The sequence below is a fragment of the Schistocerca gregaria genome, chromosome 5 (assembly GCF_023897955.1).
Source record: "Schistocerca gregaria isolate iqSchGreg1 chromosome 5, iqSchGreg1.2, whole genome shotgun sequence".
NCBI classification, from domain to species: domain Eukaryota; kingdom Metazoa; phylum Arthropoda; class Insecta; order Orthoptera; family Acrididae; genus Schistocerca; species Schistocerca gregaria.
This window is the reverse complement of record NC_064924.1, coordinates 32,154,480-32,176,764: the sequence shown is the minus strand read 5'-3', so window position 1 is coordinate 32,176,764 and position 22,285 is coordinate 32,154,480.

Below are 22,285 nucleotides of genomic sequence, written 5' to 3'. Positions count from 1 at the left end.
CCCGTCACAGCGAAGAAGATTGTTCACAGCCGACGAATTACTTCTGAAATGTTATATTTTAAACGAATATTTCTGGAAATATGTGGCATTTCACTCACCTTAAAAGTCTGTACTTGAAGAATTAATAGTATATTCCAAAACGCTCCAATATACTATACAGCACTTTCTTCAACTGCAGGTTCGGTGGTTAGAATAGGGCCGCGATATTCCTGCCTGTAGTTACAGGAACTAAAGAGAGTCAGGATCGTGGTTTCCTCTAGAGTTTGACCTACACAGTCCAAATTTTTCCTAAGTGCGGGTCATCTGTGGAAAGACGTCTTATGTGATGCACCATATGCCCACTGTGGGATTAGACCTTCTTTATCTCTTACCATCATGGCTCTGGAGCACCACCCACAATCTAGCGCTTTGGGCGAGGACAGCTTAAGGTGTACAACATCTACTTCTGTTGTCCGCTGTCCTCTTTTGCTACATGACGATACTGGATTTCTTCACAGCATTTATCCAGTATGGTAGCCAGTCTGTCACGGTGCGGCCATCAAGTTCCCTCTTGGTCGTTGCCCCTGACAACACAGGGATTACATTGCTGATGCCAGAGCTGAGAAATTCCTGTGTATGCCAAGGAGTTGATGCCATTATGACATTATGTCAGGTGGCCTTTGCTGTGGCTGAGTGGCGCCCATGGGGAGAGGCCCTGTTCGAAGTGGGTATCATCAGCACGGATAACCCACAATGAAGTGAACCAGGTCATCTTTTGCTGGGACCAAAGGCCCCCAGAAACCTCTAAGGAACGTAGGTTCAGTGTAATGCTGAGACATGTAACACCAAGTTGTTCCCCTCCCAAAATATACCATGGGAGGAACGTAGGACTACAGAAAGAAGAGAGCCATATTTACTTCGTTATGTAGCATGCAGCAGAACCGGTGCAGATGCCTTTCTGACTACCAAGCCAGTCTTTTTCATAGTATACCTGAAGGGTAAATTTGACAAAGACGCTGCGCTGTCCAAAATGCGCAATGTGTCAGTCCTGATTCAGACAGCATCCCCAGAAAAGTCACAGGCGTTAGTCGCATCTGAGATGCTGGGTGATATTCCTGTTTTGGTTAGCCCCATACAAGCTTCAACGTAGTCCATGGGATTATTTTTCTTTTCAACCTCCTGTTGCGATCTGACGCCGAGCTACGCACCAATTTAGAACGTTGAGGTGTTCACTTCGTCCAGCGCGACTCTAGGCGACCTAGAGACAACAGGGTTTGCTACCAGTACCTTCATCTTGAATTTTGAGGGTGATTCATTACCTGAAACGTAAAGGTCATGGTCTACCGATGTGACATCTAAGCATAAGTCCCTCCCAGTATGCAGCGTATTAAATGCTAGAAGTAAGGGAACATATCTTCCTGGCGCCACTCCAGCGCCACATGTGGAGACTGCAGACATCCGCTGCATCTGAATATTTCATGTGAACCTCCTCCCACCTGTGTTAGTTGTGAAGAGCGCCACTCCCCCCTGTTCACTGGACTTCTCAGTGCTGCGAAAGGAGATCAAAATAATGGACTACAAGATACTGACCAGGACGACTTACAGAGAGTTTAAACTGAAATATGAAAGACTGCACCCCATTTGACTCTATGGTCTTATGCTGCCACAACGATGACATCCCCCTCATTAGCGATGGCACAGTCTTTGTCTAAGCTCTCTACAGTGGGCCCTCAGAGCCACCTGTCTCCGTTCCCCTTCCTAGTGGTTGGGGACCCATTATCTTCTGTTGCTCCCAGAGCATACCCTTTGGGCGCACGGAGTTCCTCAACGCCAAGAACATCGGTCCCTTCATGCCAGCTGGAAAAGCAACAGCCTTGTCTGGCTTCTCTCGCATGAAAGGTGTCCCTTGGGACTCCACCTTCCAAAATCTCTCCCTGGAAACGTGGACAGCAGCCAGTGGCTGAAGGACCCACAAGCTTCTGGTTGAAGGGCTTCGAGATTTCATTTGTATCTAAAGTTACTTCGGAGAAGCCCTCGCGGCAATCTCCTAAAGAGAAGCGAGTGGGCAAACAGTCCAAGAAGAAGACTGTTAAGAAACGTGAGACTCTGGTAATCCCCACGCCACCACTCCCTGCCAGTTCTGTGTCTGAAGGCACGGTGGTGATTTTAGCACACCCCAAGGACCTAGATCTCACTGACGTCTCAGCTGCAATGGAAGTGGCTGCAACTACTCAACTGGTGGCTCAAGGTAACCTTCGCAGACCATAAACAGCGTCATCCTGCAATGGAATTGGGGCAATTTTCCTCCCACCTTGCTGAGTTACGACAACCCTTATGTATTACATCTGCTTTCTGCATTGATATTCAGTATGCCTGGTTCCCAATAATGTGGACCCCCACCCTCTGTGGATATTGGGGATTTACAAAAATTGTCCTGAATGTTAGAGAATGTCACATGCAGTCTGTATCTACGTCCTTACCTCAGTATACAACACACCTGTGCCCCTTCAATAAGTTTTAGGAGCTGTAGCTGTTAGAGTGAGAGAAATGCAAGAAATTACCATCTGTAATGTCTGCCTCCCTCCAGATGGTGATGTACCATGCCATGTACTAGCTACTCTTATTTCCCAGCTACCCTCAGCTTTCCTACTTCTGGGTGATTTTAACACCCATAAGTCTTTGTGGGATGGAACCAAGATTACAAGCCATGGGAAAGATGTCGATCATCTACTAAATAATCCGACCTTTGTCACCAGAGTACTCATGTCAGTGTGTGTGGCACATGGCACATACTTGGCCATTGATCTCTCCATTTGCCGTTCTGGACTTCTTCCATCTATACACTGGAGAGCTCACGACGACTTGTGTGGTGGTAACTACTTTCCATTTATCCTGTCCCTCTCCCAGCATCACTCATCTGGACACTTGCTCAGGCAGGATCTTATCAAGGCCTACTGGTATGCTTTCTCCTCCACCACTACCATTGTTGCATGGCAACGATGATGAGGTTATCCAAATGATTACTACTATTGCTGCTGCAGCTGCTTTGGCAATCCCTTGATCCTTAGGTTGCCCACAGTGGAAGACAGTGCCTTGGTGGTCACTGAAAATTGCAGATCCCATTATAGACTGTGGGTAGGCCCTACAGCATTATAAGCAACAGCTGTCCCTGTGCCTGGGTCGTAAACTCATCAAACGCCAGAAGCAGGAGTGTTGGGAACGATATGTCTCCGTCATTGAAACATGGACCTCTCCCTATCAGATTGGGACTAAGTTTAGACACCTTTCCAGATATCAAGCCCCTGCTGGTATATCTGGTCTTTTCACACACGGTGCTGTATATACAAAGCCAGACACAATCTCAGAGCATCTTGCTGACCTTTATGCTCGTACATCTGCATTTGAAAATTGCCGCTCCACCTTTCTCACCCTAAAACAGCAGGTGGAACGACAACACATATCTTTTGGTACATGTCACCTTGAGCCGTATAATGCTCCTTTCAGTGAGTGCGAATTTCTCAGTGCCCTTGGAGTATGTCCAAATGCATTCCCTCTACCAGGGTGTATCCATTCCCAAATGACTAAACATCTGTCAGCGGATTACCAGCGCCACCTCCTTTCCCTCTTCAACTGCGTCTGGAGCGATGGCGAATTCCCATTGCAGTGGCGAAAAGTTTCGTGATTCTGGTACTCAAGTCTGGTAAGGACCCACTAGAGATGGCTAGTATCAGCGCCACCAACATTCTGACCAAACTGGACGAATGGATGGTGAGCCAGCTGTTGTGTTGGCCTTCTAGCTGCATCCCAGAGTCGTTTTCAAAACGGTCGCTCCACTACTGAAAACTTGGTGTATCTGGAGCCTGCCGTTCTATCGGCCTTTTCCCGCCATCAACACCTTATTGCCGTCCTTTTTGTGTAAATAACTAAAACCTATGACACCATCTGGCGCGTTACATACTAGCTACTTTGTACGGGTGGTGTCTTGGTGGCTTTATACAGAACGTCTTGTGCTCTGCACCTTCAGAGTTTGAGTCTTTGCGTCACACAGTTCCAAGAGAATGGGGTCCCGCAGGGGTCTGTCCTGAACATCCCACTCTTTTTAAGTGGCATTAATAGTCTCACAGCAGTGGTGTGGTCTCAGTATCGCCATTCTTATGCGCAGACGATTTTTGTATTTCCATTTGGTAATCTACCGTTGGTGTGGTTGAACGTCATCTGCAGAGAACTATATGAAAGATGCTGTCATGGGCCCTCACTCACGGCTTTCAATTTTCTGTTGCCAAGACTTGCGTCATACACTTCTGCCATCGTCGTATTTTACGCTTACATGTGGAGGAATACCTCGATGCGCAATGCGCAATTGCTTAATATTGTCTGGGCTGGGCCCTCATCCTCTCATTTTTAACTCTTACTTGCTCTTTCTTTGCTATTTGTTCGTCTTGACATTCGTCCGTGTGTGTCTCTCTAGCCTTTTGCCTTTCGACTGGAGATTTTAGTGTGTTGCAGAGTTGCTGGCTTATCCTATTTATTGTTATGGGCAGTCCAGGCCGTCTGCTATATTATTTTGATACCTTCCGCAGCCTTTTTTTGTCTTTCAGTGCACGTCTTCCCTTTTGGTTTGCTTCTTTCGTTATCTCCTTCAGGTTTGTTCCTAGTTAGTTTTACTCCTTTTTACTTTCCCGCCGGCCGTGGTGGCCCTTCAGTTCGGAACCTCGCGACTGCTGCGGTCACAGGACTGATGACCTCAGATGTTAAGTCCCATAGTGCTCAGAACCATTTGAACCATTTTACTTTCCCTGAGTGGGAATAGTTTTAAACCGAGTCCAGTTTTCATGAGGAAAAAGGGACCGATGACCCTGTAGTTTGGTCCATTTAGTCTCCAAATCAACCAATCAAAAGCAATTTCATGTACAGGATGGAAATATTCATACAAATTCTGCGCTAAACACTGATATCTAACAACAGAAAAACTGTAGAAAATGTCGGAAACTGGCCGTGGCGGTCTCTAGTGTACATTCTAAAACAAGTCCCTACACGTGAGTGCAGAACACATTATTCTTCAGGTGCACCACCTTCTCCTGTAACTATGTTATTTCGGCTCTTGTTCCGTTGTTGTGAACACAGCTGTTAGTATAACAGTTACTAATGTTTTTATTAATGTTCAGATTGGATTTGTGGACGCACTCTTAGCTATAACATTTTAAACGGCTTTTTACAAAGAACTAACCTGCTTATGGCTTACACTCTGAAGGAAACAGAAAGTGGCATTGGAGCACCATTCCAGTATGTGTAATTTTCTGTGAGGACGTTCTCCACGCAACAAGTCTCAAATGTTTCACTCTTCATCATGTTCAGAACTGGTGGCAGTGAACATCAGTGTAAGTTGTGAACTTCATGTGCACGAACGCACTTTGCTGTTTGCTGCAACATGGGATGAAACTGTCTCTGAAATTCAACATACCGAAGCAGATGCTCTGCCTCTTGTCACTGTATCCAGACACAGTCTACAGATGAATAATCAGTTGACGGGGCAGCTACGTCAGCTGAACCTTTAAACCAGCCGGCCGGTGTGGCCGAGCGGTTCTAGGCGCTTCAGTCTGGAACCGCACGACCGCTACGGTCGCAGTTTCGAATCCTGCCTCGGGCATGGATGTGTGTGGTGTCATTAGGTTAGTTAGGTTTAAGTAGTTCTAAGTTCTAGGGGACTGATGACCTCAGATGTTAAGTCCCATAGTGCTCAGAGCCACGTGAACCATTAAATCGTTAAAGCATTTATATTGTGAAATGGAAAGTGATGTTTTGTGTCCCCTCTGGGAGAATACCTTTTCATACCTTGATCGTGAAGAGTATGAGACTGGGGTTTACCACTCTAGCCCACTTCCAACATTTACCAATTCAGCCTAGAGCCGTTGCTGCCTGTAACCTCACGTCATGTTGGCTACACACGCGTGAGCGCCGATATGACTGCTACAGACGGATGTGAGACTCATCGCTGAGGATGCGAGAATGCTGCTCAAAGTCCCTGTTGGCTCTCGGTCTACTTGTACAGCCTGCAAAGTTCTGTGGTTTGCCATATGATTTCAATGTCTGGCAGTTCGAGGCGGTTCCAGATCTCAACCCATCCTGCAATAACCATTTACTGATTCGTAATGTCACTCTATCTGGAACTCTTTCCCGAATTTTAATTGTTGTCATCCTTCCATCCGTCAGAGACAATCGATCAGTCTTGCTTCTTTCCACATGACGCAATCCTTCTGTATAACACGTGCCGTCATCGCTCGATAGACTATCGTTTGTGCTGTCTGTTGGTCTGATGTTCCCATGCCCCTCGTGCCAATGATACGAGCTTCCTCAGAAGTAGAAAGAAGCATGTGCACGACATCTGGACATGCTGCGAGGCATCTACACCTGACAGTTTCCAATGATGTTAGCCACATCTTAAAGTCACTAAGTACACCACCTCTCACCCACAGGAATGGCATTGTTTTGTGCTCAAATTATGCACACTTAAATCATATGGTGTGTTTCTTAAAATTTCATTCTGAGTTTGATAGCGTTTGGTGAGAGTTTTTATCCTGTAAAACTCTCCATTTCCATCACTCTAGTTTCATGTATCCAGTCACATTAACGTGACCACCACTTAAGAGTAGTAGGAATCTGGCGGCATGGATGCTGTTCTGATATCAAACTGATATGCAAATTAATTAATCATCCCCACCCTGGATGACATGATGTGTTTTCGCCAGCCGGCATGTGGGTCCCTGCCCCTCCCCCACCCAAACCCTCTCACCTACAAAGTTTGTGGGAATTCCGAATTTTCGCCAGAATTTCGAGTATTGCTCGTATTTACAAAATGGTGGGAAGTTCTTTGTCCCAGGACTGTGCTGACGTTCCACATCCACCCCCTACCACAGAAACTGCCGGGAATATTTTTTCTGTTGTCACTTGACAAGAATTGGTGGGATATGTTCAGTCTGTGCTTAGCTGTTGTTATGGAAACATCAGGATGCGCATGTACAAACTGCTGAGGTATTCCACATGAAGTATTCACTCTTCCAAAATGTAACATTTGGTCAGTCCTAATTTGCTTCAATGGACGTATGCTCATACATATGATATATACCACAAAAGAGCAATTGTTCATCCATTTCCCTCTCCACAGACCCATCCTCTCATCCCATTATCACTCACACACCATCCTTGCTGCTGTGTGGAATGTATTCTGTAGAAGAGCTGTTGTTGTCTGACTGGGAGGAGTTTGACAGCCATGCTGACTGTAAGCATGCAACCGAGGACTGTGCCCATGTCCTTCTACATGCAGAATAGAAAGCAGGTATGAGTGTCAGAAGCAGAAGAAGAAGAAGAAGTTGAAGAAGAAGAAGAAGTATATTTTACAGCAGGTAATGGCTATGCTGTAAAATGGTACCTAGATGCATTCTGCAACTAAGGCAGACCGATGCTGTTGCTATAACTGCCTGTCATTTCTGAAATTCACAATTTTTCACCTCACAAGAGATGTCTGCCTGTGATAAAAAGGACCTAGCGATTGGTCTAGTTCACAATTATGCCACCAGAAGCGCTTGAAATTGGCAGTACCCAATAGGAACACAGCATCTTATCCCTTTGGGGACATAAGGTGAGCCCAGTAGCTCTGCAGCCTCAGTTGCAGTCAGCATGAAGCGCCAACCGAGATCGTCCAGTGCTGCCCAGCTGTAGCAGAATAGGAAGAGGCTGCAGAAGAATAAGTACCCTTTCTTAATGTCTTTGTTTAGTGTTGTGTGAGGAAGATCAAGTCTTTTGGTGCTATTACTGCTTGTAACAGTTTTTCGTCTTTGCTCATCAGTGGATGAAACATCCGTTAAGATCTGCAGCAGTGACGTGTCACAACTCGTCAGGGCCCACAGCAGCGGCAGTACTCTGGGACCCTGTCGCGCACCTGGTCAGCTTGCTGGAGCAGGACCATGAGGTGGTATTGTCGGTTGAAGACACCCAGACTGCCACTGACCGTCTAAGTGCACAGGAGTTCCTCATCACCATGACACAGGTCAATACTAGACGCCATCATACATGCTATCGAAGAATATTCCAGTGATCCTGCATGGACAAAGGGAGGATACACAGGATGAAAAGATACCACTTAAGCCCTGTGCACAGCTACTGTTTACTTCACAGTGTAAGTTAACTGCTAGTGGTTCAAAGCTTTTACATATTGGTATGGAAGCATCTGCAGACACCGGTGTGTTGTGACAGACATCGAGAATGCAGAGATGGAATGGGATGAACTGTATCGTGCAAAAGTCTAAATCAAGCATCAGTTGACAGTCGAGTATCATCCCAGGTGTCCTCCTCTGGATGTTTACTGTGCTGCTCTAGCTCTTCCCATTACCGTACTTTACAATGAATCTGCACTCCGTGTGAAATACGGTGACACATCCATTTAACTATAGCACTCCACCATTACAACATTGTTCAGTCTACAGATAATGCTACGCATTATGTTGGAAAGACTGAACAAATGGCTGCCTTATGGCAAAGCTGTGTAATGGACATGACAGAGTGCCCCTGTACAAACAGTGTGCATGTAGGCGACTTCAAACAGTAGGTTAATGTGGTGCCAAGGGAAAGTAATGTACTACCTGTGAATTTGAGAGAAATACATTCCGAATTTTGTGTTTGCAAGAAGACTTTATTTTCTGTATTCTGTGTTGATGATAGGATAAAGGAAGAACCTGTTGATGTGGTGGACTCCGTGTATAATTCCTGAATAAAAGTGTAAATAACCATGTATGTGTTTTATCTCTTAACTTTCGTTATATTGCAAGTACTAAAGCTACCACTACTGGTATTTCCACTGTAAACATACAACAGCAGAAAATTATATCATGTAACTAAATTCTCTGTAAGAACTTGTTTCATGCCTTTATCTGATATAGTTAGCTTCATGGCAGGGTATAGTGATCTTTATTTTCTATAGTAACTCAATGCACCCCAATACCTCCTTTAGGAGGTACCATGGCAGGGTAGCAAGACTTTTTTGTGAGTTCAGCTGTGACGGCATGCAAGAAGACAGGAAGAAAACAGGCGTACACCTTCTTGACAACGTACGTGCAGTAACTGTAGGTCCATCCAACTGCGGTAGGACAGGTATTCCTGTATCGCTGCTAACACATCTAGATGGAGTGCGCTTTGAGCCTGTAGGTATATTTTTAAAAACACTGTTTCAGCCCAAATACCATTACAGGAGATACTACAGTGTGTAGATGATGTGACATACACGATGTTTGTGACAGCAGTGTTATTCCTCCACCGGAAGAACTAAAGCCAAACACAGTGTTCATATTCGACGATGTTGCTCTGGAAAACCAAGATCAAATTCGACATTATTCCTGTTTTGGTTGCCATATGGGTCTTGATGTATGTTATCTGAGTCAGACATATTCCAGAATCTCAAAACAGCTGGTGAGGGATAATGCAAACGTAATTATAGCGTTCAAACGGGATAGCCTGAATTTAAAACACATTTTCAGGGTTCTTATAGGAACCAATATGTCGCTCAGTGATGTTGCAGAGATATGCGTAGAGTCCTGGAATCACCCATAGCTTCCGACCGCGGTGGTCTCGCGGTTCTAGGCGCGCAGTCCGGAACCGTGCGACTGCTACGGTCGCAGGTTCGAGTCCTGCCTCGGTCATGGATGTGTGTGATGTCATTAGGTTAGTTAGGTTTAAGTAGTTCTAAGTTCTAGGGGACTGATGACCACAGATGTTAAGTCCCATAGTGCTCAGAACAATTTGAACCATTTTTCACCCATAGCATGAGTTTCTCATTACTGATAAAACTAGAAAAATGAATAGTATAGGTAAGATGGAACTTCTAAGATTTACTATTTATACAGCCGTGAAAAGGGGTGAGTAAATGCATCACCATGGATAAATTGACACACATGCCGCGAACTCAGTCTGATAGGATTGGTGTACAGAGACAAAACGTTCGCTTGTACATGGACGCGAAAATCCAAACTCTCGGTGTTAAGTTGGAGGCGTACATATTGTCATACCATTCAGAGACTGAACTATACACTGAATGATCAGGTTAATGCAATCCAAAAGAAAGTAAACAACCCGACTCAAGGTGAAATAGCCGTTGTTAAGGACATTTCATGGACGAGTTAAGACAATTGAAAGGAAAGTAGACGACTTAACTGAAAGGAAAATAATAGTTACCGAGCAGGGGGAGCAGTATAACAAGAAGAGAGTGGATATGTAAAACCTCATGCTGCACAGAATTACTATTAGTTTACGACGAGATGTCGACTAACCATAATGTCCTAGAGGCACAAAAAGGCCATTCGAGAGAAATTAGTATTGCTGAGATAAGGGGATTTGAAACGGGATCAGACACTGCAAGAAATCTTTAAACCAGTTACTCAATCACTTGATGAACTCTCAGCGAAATTCCACAACGATGACGATGACGCTATTGCCGATTTCACTAACTTTCAAAATGATGCTAGGATAGAAAAAAGTATTCAGTGTCTTTGGTGAAAACCATTTATGTTGGGAACGTAGCTTGTAAGTTTAACTGGGAACACAATAAAGAGCTACATCAGACAGTTTAAAAACCATCCAGTCCACTGAACCTTATTTTCCTAAGACCGACAAATACTGTAAATTATTCGCTTAAAGATACAAAAACCTGTCGTGAAATGTTGTTTCCACGCATCTGCATAAGAACACAAAAAGCTGAACCAATGTGAAATACAGATCCATTATGAAACCTATACTGAATAGTGAAAAAAATATCAATGGTGATGGTACTGACATTTAGCATAAAAACGGAGCAATCGACTCCCACAGTATGTATATGACGACGACCCCAATTAGGTAGTAGATCGGCTACAAGTGCTGACGGCATCAGCTGCCGCTGGTAGTACAGCTCATTCGACTGAAATAGTTTCAGTAATTTCTGAGCTTAGAGAGAGGTACCATCGAATAATTACGTGGTTTTGGAACCGCACAAACCAGCATGCAAAACATACCCTCGAGTAAATGTTATGATTAAAGATTTGGATGACCTGTCGCAGGCGGATCTTGTCGACATGAGGGAATATTCACGTGTGAATAACGGATTCAAATATATTTTGATGGTCATTTATACTTATTCTAAATTTGCATGGGCATAACCTGTGAAAGCGAAAACAGGGAGGGACGTCGCACTTGTATTTCAGTGATTGCTGCAGACAGGGATGAATTGAAGCCCAGACAACACTCAAACTGATCATAGCGGCGAGTTTTACAATAAATATTTCAAGACTGAGATGGAGCGGTACGGAACACATAACTACTCGAAGTTCACCCACCTGAAGGTGAGTATCGCGGCACGTCTGAACAGAAATGAAAAAGCCTAAATATGGACGTGATCCAACCTTCGCAGCCTACATAAATGGACTGATATCCTCTAGCACACAATTGGATAGTATAATAGAACCAAACACCACACAATAGAAATGCGACTAATCGTTCTTCATGGTAATAGACTTTTAGATGCGTATACAGCCGTATTGAAATGATAGATCCACGCAAACAGCAATTTAGTGTAGGTGATTTAGTACGTATTTCAAAACGTAAGACAGCTTTCCAGAAGTCAATCTTGTCAAACTGGTCAGTTGATATATTCACTGTTCCAAAAATTTGCAGAACGAATCCGAGAAACTGCCTCTTAAAAGACAGCAGTAGTGCAAAAATTGGAGGATGCTTTTACATAGAAGAGATACAGAAGAGCTCGGAAGTGGATGCTTACCTCGTAGAGAGGGTCATACGGCTTCGAAGGAACAGAGTACTAGGTAAATGGCTTGGTTTTCTCCGCATCACAAAACATCTGGATCCACGCTGACGATTTCCTGTAGAACAGGGTGCTCAGACCACAACCACCTCAGCATAATACGCGTGATAGGAGATGCATTGGAGGAGGAGGCGCTATCCTCTCTTATTACACATTCGTGGATATAAGTACTGTAGACCTGGAACAAAACTTCAAAATCTGTTAGCATACGGTGATAAGGGGATAAATTTTCTCGACGGCGCGTGTATGGAACACTACATCGCTTACGCAGGAAATAACGATCGTTACATGGCCGATCGAGTTTCAACTGATACAGCTTAGGCAATACGTGCGAGAAGGGTTATTGGTACAGGGCAACGCATTGTAGCATTTGCAGTTGATAAAGTTAAGTTGGGCTAGAATGTGAAGACGTACAGTCAAATTATGAGCGTTGCACGTAGGGCGCTAAGGAAGAAGATGACAACCAAAGGGTGCATGAAAAACTGCACCTGACAAAGATGTATGCAACTAAAAGCTCCCTGAAGCAGAAAGAAGTGAGAAAGGGAAGATCAATTAAACCTCGCAGGGTTATACCAACACCCAAGACATCAGCCGGTATTAGTCCTTTCTCCATTCCTGCCCTAGCTGGTCTTTCGGCGGTGAGTACTCTTTCTGGGGGTACTGCGGCTATTGCCAGGGCAATCAAGAATGCACAAAACTCTCAGGAGCAACTGCAGGAGACATGAAGACAGCAACCATCGAAAAAGGGCTATACCTGAAACAATACAAGAAAGTTAGTGGTATCTTTAGAAACAAAAAGGAGCCCCCTAGCAGTCCTACCAGACAGAGAGATTAAAATTACAGATCTCCTTAAGTCTGTTAAGAAGAAACTCACATTCCGAGATTCGGAGGTGTGTTTATGCGAATACGTTAATGAAGACTATAAGGAAAACATGAGAATGCGGAATTGTGAAGATCGAATCTTAATAAATCCGAGAACTTGATCGTGCGATTAACTATTGCTCACTAACTGGTGTTGTGTAGCATGGTGTATAAGTAACCCAGAGCATTTCACAATGACAACTTGGAGTGTGGACGTCGTCGTTGTCTTTCATAGTTCCTATGATGAGCGTAGATAATTCACATTTAATGACACTGCATTCATAGCATACACAACAGATCACGGTTCAATAGAGATATTCTAAACAATAATTGCACCACTGAGGCCTGTCAAGGATGTGAATTGTGCTAAAACACGGAGGAGAGGAAAGTGCCTTACACATTTCTTCCATGGACTCCACTGGGACGATCCTAGTATCTAGTATAAATATATGATGCTGTCACTTCGAATATTCGATCATCCTGATACCATCATCTATGTAAAAGACAAGGAGAAGATTACATGGATGCAGCTAATCCTCACTGCGCCGCATCGCAGAAGTTGTGGTTTGGTAACTGGCAGCTGTATGAGTAATGAATCTGGAAAGACGGCGTCAGTCTTCGAGCAGCGGCACGCGCAGCAGCATCGAGACAGATCAGTTGTGCCGCGATATTTTACTAGCAGTAGGCGCTCGCGTCTTACAGTTTTTAAAGCAATAGACAACATTTCTATTACTACCAATAATTACGTAGGCGCCCAAGTCATCTTGCACGGGCCATCGACGTTTTGCAGTGCAGTTTTGAACTTCACTGTCGCTAACAAGGATACGAATGAAAACGGTAACAGCTGGGTGACCGTTGCTCTTGGACGTGCACCAAAAGTCGATAAAGTAAATCATTAACTATTTAAAAAAAAAACTATACATTGATCTTGTCAAAAGCCGAGAAGCAATTCTTCTTGGTGTTGTGGCTCTCTGGGGCGTCCTGGGATGCTGTCTGGGGCACCCTGGGATGCTAAATGTTGCTTAATATTTGTTGACATGGGCGAAAATCTGGTCTCGAAAGTGTTGTAGCTGGTTGCCTATCTGCAGTGCCAGGCCGGCACCTTTCACCCACACTGAGACGCATTCCGATTCATAAAATTTAGGACGATTCCTGGTGCTGAGAACCAAAGGCATAGTCAACATGTAATACGATGAACCCTAGTCTCTATGTAAACTTCACAAATCTGAAATGTCCGATAAGCAATGACTTCACGTGAATTGAAATTATCTAGCCCCTTTACTTTATCGACTTTTGGTCCACGTACAAGGGCAACGGTGACCCAGCCGTTACCGTGATCATTCGTATCCTTGTTAGCGACAGTGAAGTTCAAAACTCCACCGCAAAACACCGATGGCCCGTGCAAGGTGACCTGGGCGCCTACTTAATTATTGGTAGTAATAGAAATGTTGTCTATTGCTTTAAAAACTGTAAGACGCGAGCGTCTACTCCTACTGAAATACCGCGGCACAACCGATCTGTCTCGCTGCCACAGCACGTGCGGCTGCTCGACGCTGCAGCATCATGACCACGGCACGTGTTTTTACGTGGAAGTGGTATGTCAAGCTAAAGGGTTCCCTTCACTGAGGGTGATAGGGGCAAGTCTGCGTATACAACAAACAGACATCGATCCCGGCGGTGAGCATTATTTTCTTCTGCAGGCATAACAACACGCCCGTGTTCCTTGGGTTACAGTCCTTCAGATGCCTTTTTAAATACTTTTCTTCCGAAACGTCGTTTAGACACTTGAAGCAAATGTGTTTTATATGTTCATGTTTTGACAATTGGCTGTAAAGCGGGCGGTACATGTCTTTGATCGAAACACAATGCTGATTATCACCTTGAGGGTCCGCCCCTGGTAGCTATGTGGTCAGCGTGACGGAATGTCATCCCGGGTTCGATTCCCGGCTTGGTCGGAGATTTTATCCCCTCAGGAACTTGGTGTTGTGTTATCATTATAATTTCATCCCCATCGACAAGCAAGTCGCCGTAGCGACGTCAATTCAAAAGATTTTCACTAGGCGAGCGGTGTACCGGACGAGAGGCCCTAGCCACACGGCATTCCATCACCTCGAGGGAAGAGTAGCACCCTGACATGAAGATCACGCTCACCTACATATTTCGAAAAAGGCAAACTACGGTATGCTGGTCCTGCTCATCTTGTTTGCTTTTCAGCTTCTCCTTCAGGCCATAAACGTGAACTGATATTCTGGCATTTTGTGTCTCAAACTTCGGTATGTCGTGAATTTTTAAGGGGAACTCAACAGTATGAAGATTATAACATCCACCAATGTTAAGGCGCATTCTGTGTCGGATGTGTGCTATGGATTGTGTTTAATTTTTCTTTTGCAACCCAGGATTGACCATGCAAAGAAGCGTTATGCTTTTCATGTTGAACCTTAATACAAGCCTGCTTGTTCTTAATATTCTCAGAGAGTTTGATATAAGTGGACTGATATAACGCGTCATGGACATGAATATGGACGTCGAGGTGTGGTATTTGGCTGAGTGCTGTAGTTGACCCTCTTACTTCCATCTCGGTTCAAATGGACCAAGTGGCTCTGAGCACATCTGAGCTCATCAGTCCCCTAGAACTTAGAACTACTTAAACCTAACGAACCTAAGGACACCGCACACATTCATACCCGAGGCAGGGTTTGAACCTGCGAGCGTAGCGGTCTCTCGGTTTCAGACTGAAGCACCTAGAACCGCTCGGTCACAACGGCCGGCCACTTCATTTTGGAAAACTGGGCCACTATAGCACCTAAGATGGATTCACGATACTATTCGGCGATTGGTGTAGTCTGAGATATGACGCCACCATCACCCCAGATGTAGTGCAGGCTTTTCTCCTCAGCAGCAACCCGCTTTTTGGAAGCTTTAATCAACTCGCACCAAACTGCTCTGTTACATTTGACAGCATTAAATCTCGGATCATGTAGGGCTTAGAGGAGATCTGCCTGCAACACTGGGGGCATGCTACTACAAGCCGCCGGCCGCTGTGGCCGAGCGGTTCTAGGCGCATCAGTCCCGAACCGCGCTGCTGCTACGGTCGCAGGTTGCAATCCTACCTCGGGCATGGATGTGTGTGAGGTCCTTAGGTTAATTAGGTTCAAATAGTTCTAAGTCTAAAGGACTGATGACCTCAGATGTTAAGTCCCATAGTGCTGAGAGCCATTTGAACCATTTTTCTACAAACCTGACTGCTCTGTGACCTTAGCAGTTACTCCCATAGATTTCACAAACATTTGAACTTTTTTTTTTGTGTGTGAAATCTTATGGGAGTAACTGCTAAGGTCATCAGTCCCTAAGCGTACACACTACTTAACGTAAATTATCCTACGGACAAATACACACACTCATGCCCGAGGGAGGACTCTATCCTCCGCCGGGGCCAGCCGCACAGTCCATGACTGCAACGCCCTCGACCGCTCGGCTAATCCCGCGCGGCTTTCAAGAGTGGACATGACGCCGCTAATGTGAATTCCTTCACTATGAGGATAGGTTAGAGCACTACCGTTAGCCACAGACTCCTTATCAATAACACTACAACTAGGAGACGACTGCGTCCACCTGGTGGAAAGCGTTTTGGAGGAGGCGCCTTCTGGGATGAGGGGTATGCCCTGAGGCACACATACCTTTCGCTGCCAGAGAGGGCAAACAGTCGGAGGCGCAATTCGAGGAGGTGGCAGTGGTGAGTTCCTGTAGGAACAGCCAAGCTGTGGAGAGGGCGTTGTCGGTGCTGCTGCACGCTGGAACGTGTACTACGGACAGCCTATGGGGTGGGATCTTGTTGCTCTGGCTGAACCTCCCACGGACACCATAGTGCAGTGGTGCAGCGAGCAGCAGTGCAGCGGCTGCAGCTGCATCTGCTGCCTTTTGCGCAGCCACGAGTGGCGCCTTGTCCAGCGGTGCACATCGGTCGGGTGCGTGTTTGATGCCTGCCTCTACAGCCACCGCTCTAGGTGCCTGTGCGCTGCAAGCTGTTGTTGCGGCAGTGTTGGTGTCACCTCTCATACATATGAATAACGCGAAAAAGTTGAGTACAATGCTTAAATTTTTTTAAGTGCGAGCTGTAAACAAATAACATCAGTTAATAGTGTTAATTCTATACTTTAACGACAACAGTTGAGTTATAATCACCTTCTACTCACTGGGTCCCAGGATTGAGCAGTTGAGTCGATCTTTCTGCTTTTCTCCCACCCAGTCCAATATTTCCTCCTCGTCCTCCTCCTCCTCATCCAAAACTATCTTTGACACCTACCATCTCATGCACCCACTCCGGTATTTCACCCTCACGAGAATTGTTGTTGAGAAGCCAGTTCTCTATCCCATGGAAATCGTCTACACAATACTGATTATAAGAAACAGCAACAACAAAAATCTGAACTGAATTTGCCTACATCGAGTTACTGATTATACAAAACTACGAAGAAACTAAAGGTTCATAACAGATGAAAACGATAATTCCTGGTAAACATTGTCGACACATACCCCTGCTAGATTCTCATCCTCCTCTAGCTCCATAGCAACATCTACAACAACGAAGAATATATATGCCTCACACCACTGTATACAATGAAAAACAATCTAACACCAATATATTACAAACGTATTTACTTTCTTGCTGCATTTCGGCCTCCCGCAGCAGACCAATGTGTGTCAGCAGCTGCTCTAATGCTGCAACATCAAGATTAAAAATTTTGTAAACGGTTGTTACGATTTGAATACCTCTGATAACTGTTTTCTGACCACGTAAACTACCACACGTAATTTGGAGATGTACCTACATGATGGTAGCATAACCTCTTCGGCTTGCTGCTGCTGTTGACTTTTCTCATCCAGCTGCTGCTGCTGTAATGCTACAGCGACAGCAGAAATGTTACGAGCACTTTTTACGGTTTGAATACTGTAAGAGATGTTTTCTTAACATGTAAACTGTAATACGCAGAATCCTGAGCTGTACTTACATAATGGTAGCGTAACGTCTTCAGCTTGCTGCTACTGGAGACTTTCAGCTTCCATCTGTCGCTCTATTTGAGGCAGCATTTTGGGAATGGATGCTGCAACAGCAAGAAAAAAAAAATATTATCACTTGTTATGAAAAAGCATCACAATCTCGAAAATTCTGAATAATTTACTACGAAATTTTATAGCTGTCGCAATTTGAACTCATATTTTTTGTGTAGTCATTTACACGGCAGTTGCCCCAAGTCTGGCCGTTTCCCATCACCACTGCTGTTGGCGTCACCACTGGATGACCGTTTCAAATTGCCAGAATCACATGGACGCAACTAGGCACTGTCAACGATCGATCATGCTTGTGCTAGGGATTGGGGTTTATATTCTTTAAGACTCCACCCTTCACTTTGCAGAGGACTAATACGAACTCAGAATGCCATGCCAGCAAGTTATAACTGGCATTCTTTCTTTTTCAAGCAGGCTGAAGTGGGTTCGGTATAGGTGGCTGACAAACATAACGCTGCTGTGAGGCAGAATAAACTTTTGGGAAAAACAGACAGAGTGAACTATCGAAAACATGCATTGTTTGCTGGCAAGTGGTTGCATTTGAATGGATTCAGTTGCTAGCTGTAGAAAAACACACTTTGTTCATTCTGAGACAGACAGGTAGTCTGGCACTTCCAACGACAGCTGCATGCCGTGTTCATGGTAATGCCCACCACCACACGCCTACGAAATGGTGGCTCACATTACCGTCCTCTGCAGATTTCTCTCTGACTGCTGGCTGGCCACTGTAGGCCACTCCTGTGGCGTTGCTAGGAAGCGGAGGGTGGGCCCAGTGACGTCAGACCACTTTAGCACCGAGACACCTCGCCGGAAAGCCAGAACAGTGCTGTGTGTTAAATATGCGAGCAGCACGTGGCGGAGCGACTGCAGTACACGATGCCATTGGAAGGTAATTAAGAGTATCCCTCTCGCACGAAATACAAATTATGTCCTCTGCAGTGCATAATTCCCTGGTTTTCCATCCTTTGAATTTTTTAAAATTTCTGCCACCTGTCCTCGTTTTATAAACAATTTCTTTTAACAGTTTCCGATAATGTAACGTACTCTAAACTGAAAATTTAATTTTACAGCGAAAGTTTGAAATCCCCACAGACAGGGTAGGTGGTGGAGCGGAGGGGTGGGGAGGGAGCTGGGATCCACGTGCCAGCTAGGGAAAACTCATGAACTCAAACAGGGGTTGGGGTTGGTGGGAGATTCATTGATCACTTTAATTGATTTTCAGATCATTTTGATATCGACATTGTTCTCATGTTGCCATCTACCTCAAAACATTCATTGTGGTGTCTGCTTGTTCTATATCGTGTCTCCCAACCAGTTTCCTGCAACGACGCTCTGAGCGTGTTTTTTAGGGAATTGACTAGTTTGAACCTGGGACCTGTTGCTGATAAGGAAATGCTAGACCACACATGACATGTAGAATTCAGAAGAGTCAGTGAGACTAGCGATGATATAACCAAATACTAAATGATTTCAGCGTCAGCTCCACTGCACTCCCTGTAAAAGAATCTTAATACTAACTATATTTAGTGGAAGGGGTTCAAGGCTTTCCTACTTTTAGTTAGCTGGTAAAATAACGTCGAAAAAGCAGTTAAGATTACCATTGGAAATTTTATTCTACTCACAAAACATCGTTTATAAATTGCACTATTGATAAAAGGAAATGTTTGAATACAGAAGGTAAAAACCAACTGCATGCAACAAAAATGTGAACGAATATTCCCTGAATGGGTTTCCAGGTTCTAAAATCGATCGAAGGATGACCTATGCCATATCACATCTATAATCTAGGTTTAAATTAAGTTTCACAAAAGAGAAAAACTATCAAAATGGTCTACAGTGACCCTCAATTATCTTTAATAACTTATCTAACTTGTCGTAAATTACAGTGGCTGATGTGGCTTCTCAATAACTATATAACAGAAAAATCATCGCGTTTCAGATTTTTACTTCAAGTGACAAATGTGAACACCATGAGCTTTAATTGACTATCGAAACTAGTACTACGCAAAAAGGAGTTGTAACAGATTAGACTTCTGCAGTTCTGAGTGAGCTTTATGTGCTGTTATGCGGCATCGCGTGCATTCACTACCTTGCCGGTGTTCGTCAGGGGGGCGGCGGCCGGCGCAGGAGCCATCCAGCTCGCCCTCTCGGAAACAACTATCCTCCTAACTTCTCCGTACTACAACTTACCGAAGTTGGTTTAAAGAAAACTGTCTGGTTGTGTTTTCATCTGACCAATCAGGGTCTCAATGTTAACCTTAAGCTCCGCCTACAAAAATTCTGTCTATCCAGTGAGAAACGTTATACTTTTCGTGGTGGGGCAATGTTTTTAAAGTTTGCAACGTAACAGAGACGCGAAAAAGTCTCACGCTAAAACCTGCAGCTGGTGTGGTCCTTTTAGCGTTATCGTAAGATCTATACTGTTCTTCTGGAGGGCTCTATCTTTTAACATGGGCTGGGGGGGGGGGGGGGGGTGGTCCTAATGTAACAGACACGTGAAAAAGTCTCACGCTTAAAATTGCGGGTGGTAGTGGCCCTTTTTGTGTTATCGTAAGATCTATACAGTTTTTCTGGAGGGCTCTAGCTTTTAACATGGGCTGGGTGGTGGTCCTTGACGTAACAGTGACGCGAAACAGTCTCATGCTAAAACGTGCGGTTTGTGTGGCCTTAGTGGTTAGCTGGCGACGTGGGTGTCCAGTCCGTCCGTTATCATAGGGCCTTCTAGCTAAACATGGTTCTGCTCTCGGCTTCTGTCCTCATTTCTCCCCTCGGAACTGTGTCGGTCTCATGGTGGGAAGGTATGACATTCATTCAGGCATTCTTGTGTAAGTCTGTGGTATTCTATTTGCTCACTCGTTACTCGTATTACTTTGGTTAATTGAATGTAACGATTTATTCGGAGCTATGGGACATACTACTGGATTTGATTATCATGTCAGGGTTTTTATGGAAGGTGTTGGATTTGCCTGACACCTTACATACCTACTACTCTCGTGTACGACATCAGTGTGCTATAACCGCTGATCGGTGGCACGTGGCAGCATAGCAGCGAACGGTATAGAAAGCGTGTCTCTGGAGGGTGCGGAAAACAGTGCAGTCGTTTTCGGACATTAAAAAGGGGATGGTCACCTCTTTTGGGCCAAGGGTAGAAGCATTTCCGAAACGGGTAAGTTTCTCATTCTTGGCAGGTTGCCGTGATTAAAGTATACGGTGCGTACAGCTTTGGTACACTGCGGACCAAAAAGGACAGGAATGAATGATGACTGTGGAGTTGTGTCCGGCAGAACAGATAACAACTGTTGAGCAAGTCATCAGCCACATGAACGTAGAAGCTACCGATAGCATCTCCTCAACGACCCTTCAATGACCATTGCTGCGTAAGGACCTATGCAACAGGCGCCTCGTTCGTGCACTCATGCTGTCCCGCTGTTCATCGGGGATGAAAGTTGGACTTTGCACGCCGTTGCAGCAACTGGATGTCCACTTAATGGTAACAGATGAATCACATTTGATGCTGTACCGGACAGACGGCTGGATGACTTTACGGTACTGCTGTGGGTATCAGACCCCTCAGATTTAAACCGATCGAGAATCTGTGGGAACGCAACGAGTCCTCAGCCGAGAAACCCGGCGCAGCTGGCCGCTACACTAGAGTAGGCATTGCTCCACATCCCTCTTGGTTCCTTCCAGAGCCTCACTCACTCTCTTCCAATACGTCTGGTAGCTGCTCGCGTTGCAAAGGGTGGTTATTCTGGCTTCTGACAGGTGGTCACATTACTGTGACTCGACATTGTATGCCTTCTGTAATATGAATATCGTGGCTACATTTTATGCACTTGATTCTCAAGACATGATACAATTGCTACGTCCGCGGCTCGTGGTTTTGCGGTGGCGTTCTCGCTTCCCGCGCACGGGGTCCCGGGTTCGATTCCCGGCGGAGTCACAGATTTCCTCTGCCTCGAGACGACTGGATGTTGTGTGTCTTTCATCATCATTTCATTCTCATTCACTCGCAAGTCACCGTAGTAGCGTTAAAGAAGTTGTGGAGCGTGGGGTCTCCCGGGTCTCCCGGACGCCAATACCATACGCTAACTATTATTATTATACAATTACAATGGACTTACATTTTAAAGGTCAAAATAGATTAAATTTTTACCATCGCAAATTTTCGTTTTGAAACCGAATAGGCTCTGTCTCAAGATTTTTTACGGTTTAGGATTGATTTACTGAGACCTGTTAACAGGCATGTGTACATTATGAAACGGGTGTATCAAAAAGTGTGTATATATATATATATATATATATATATATATATATATATATATATTCTGTAATGTGAACTGGAAGTGTAAATCAGTAGAAATGCAGCGTAGATGATGTGACTTAGTAAAGCCTCCGAGCAACAGTTTTATCTCTGAAACCGTTGTTGCACTAGTCTTCATAAACTTAACCGAGCCGACCGGGGGGCCCGAGCGGTTCTAGGCGCTACAGTCTGGAACCGCGCTACCGCTATGGTCGCAGGTTCTAATCCTGCCTCGG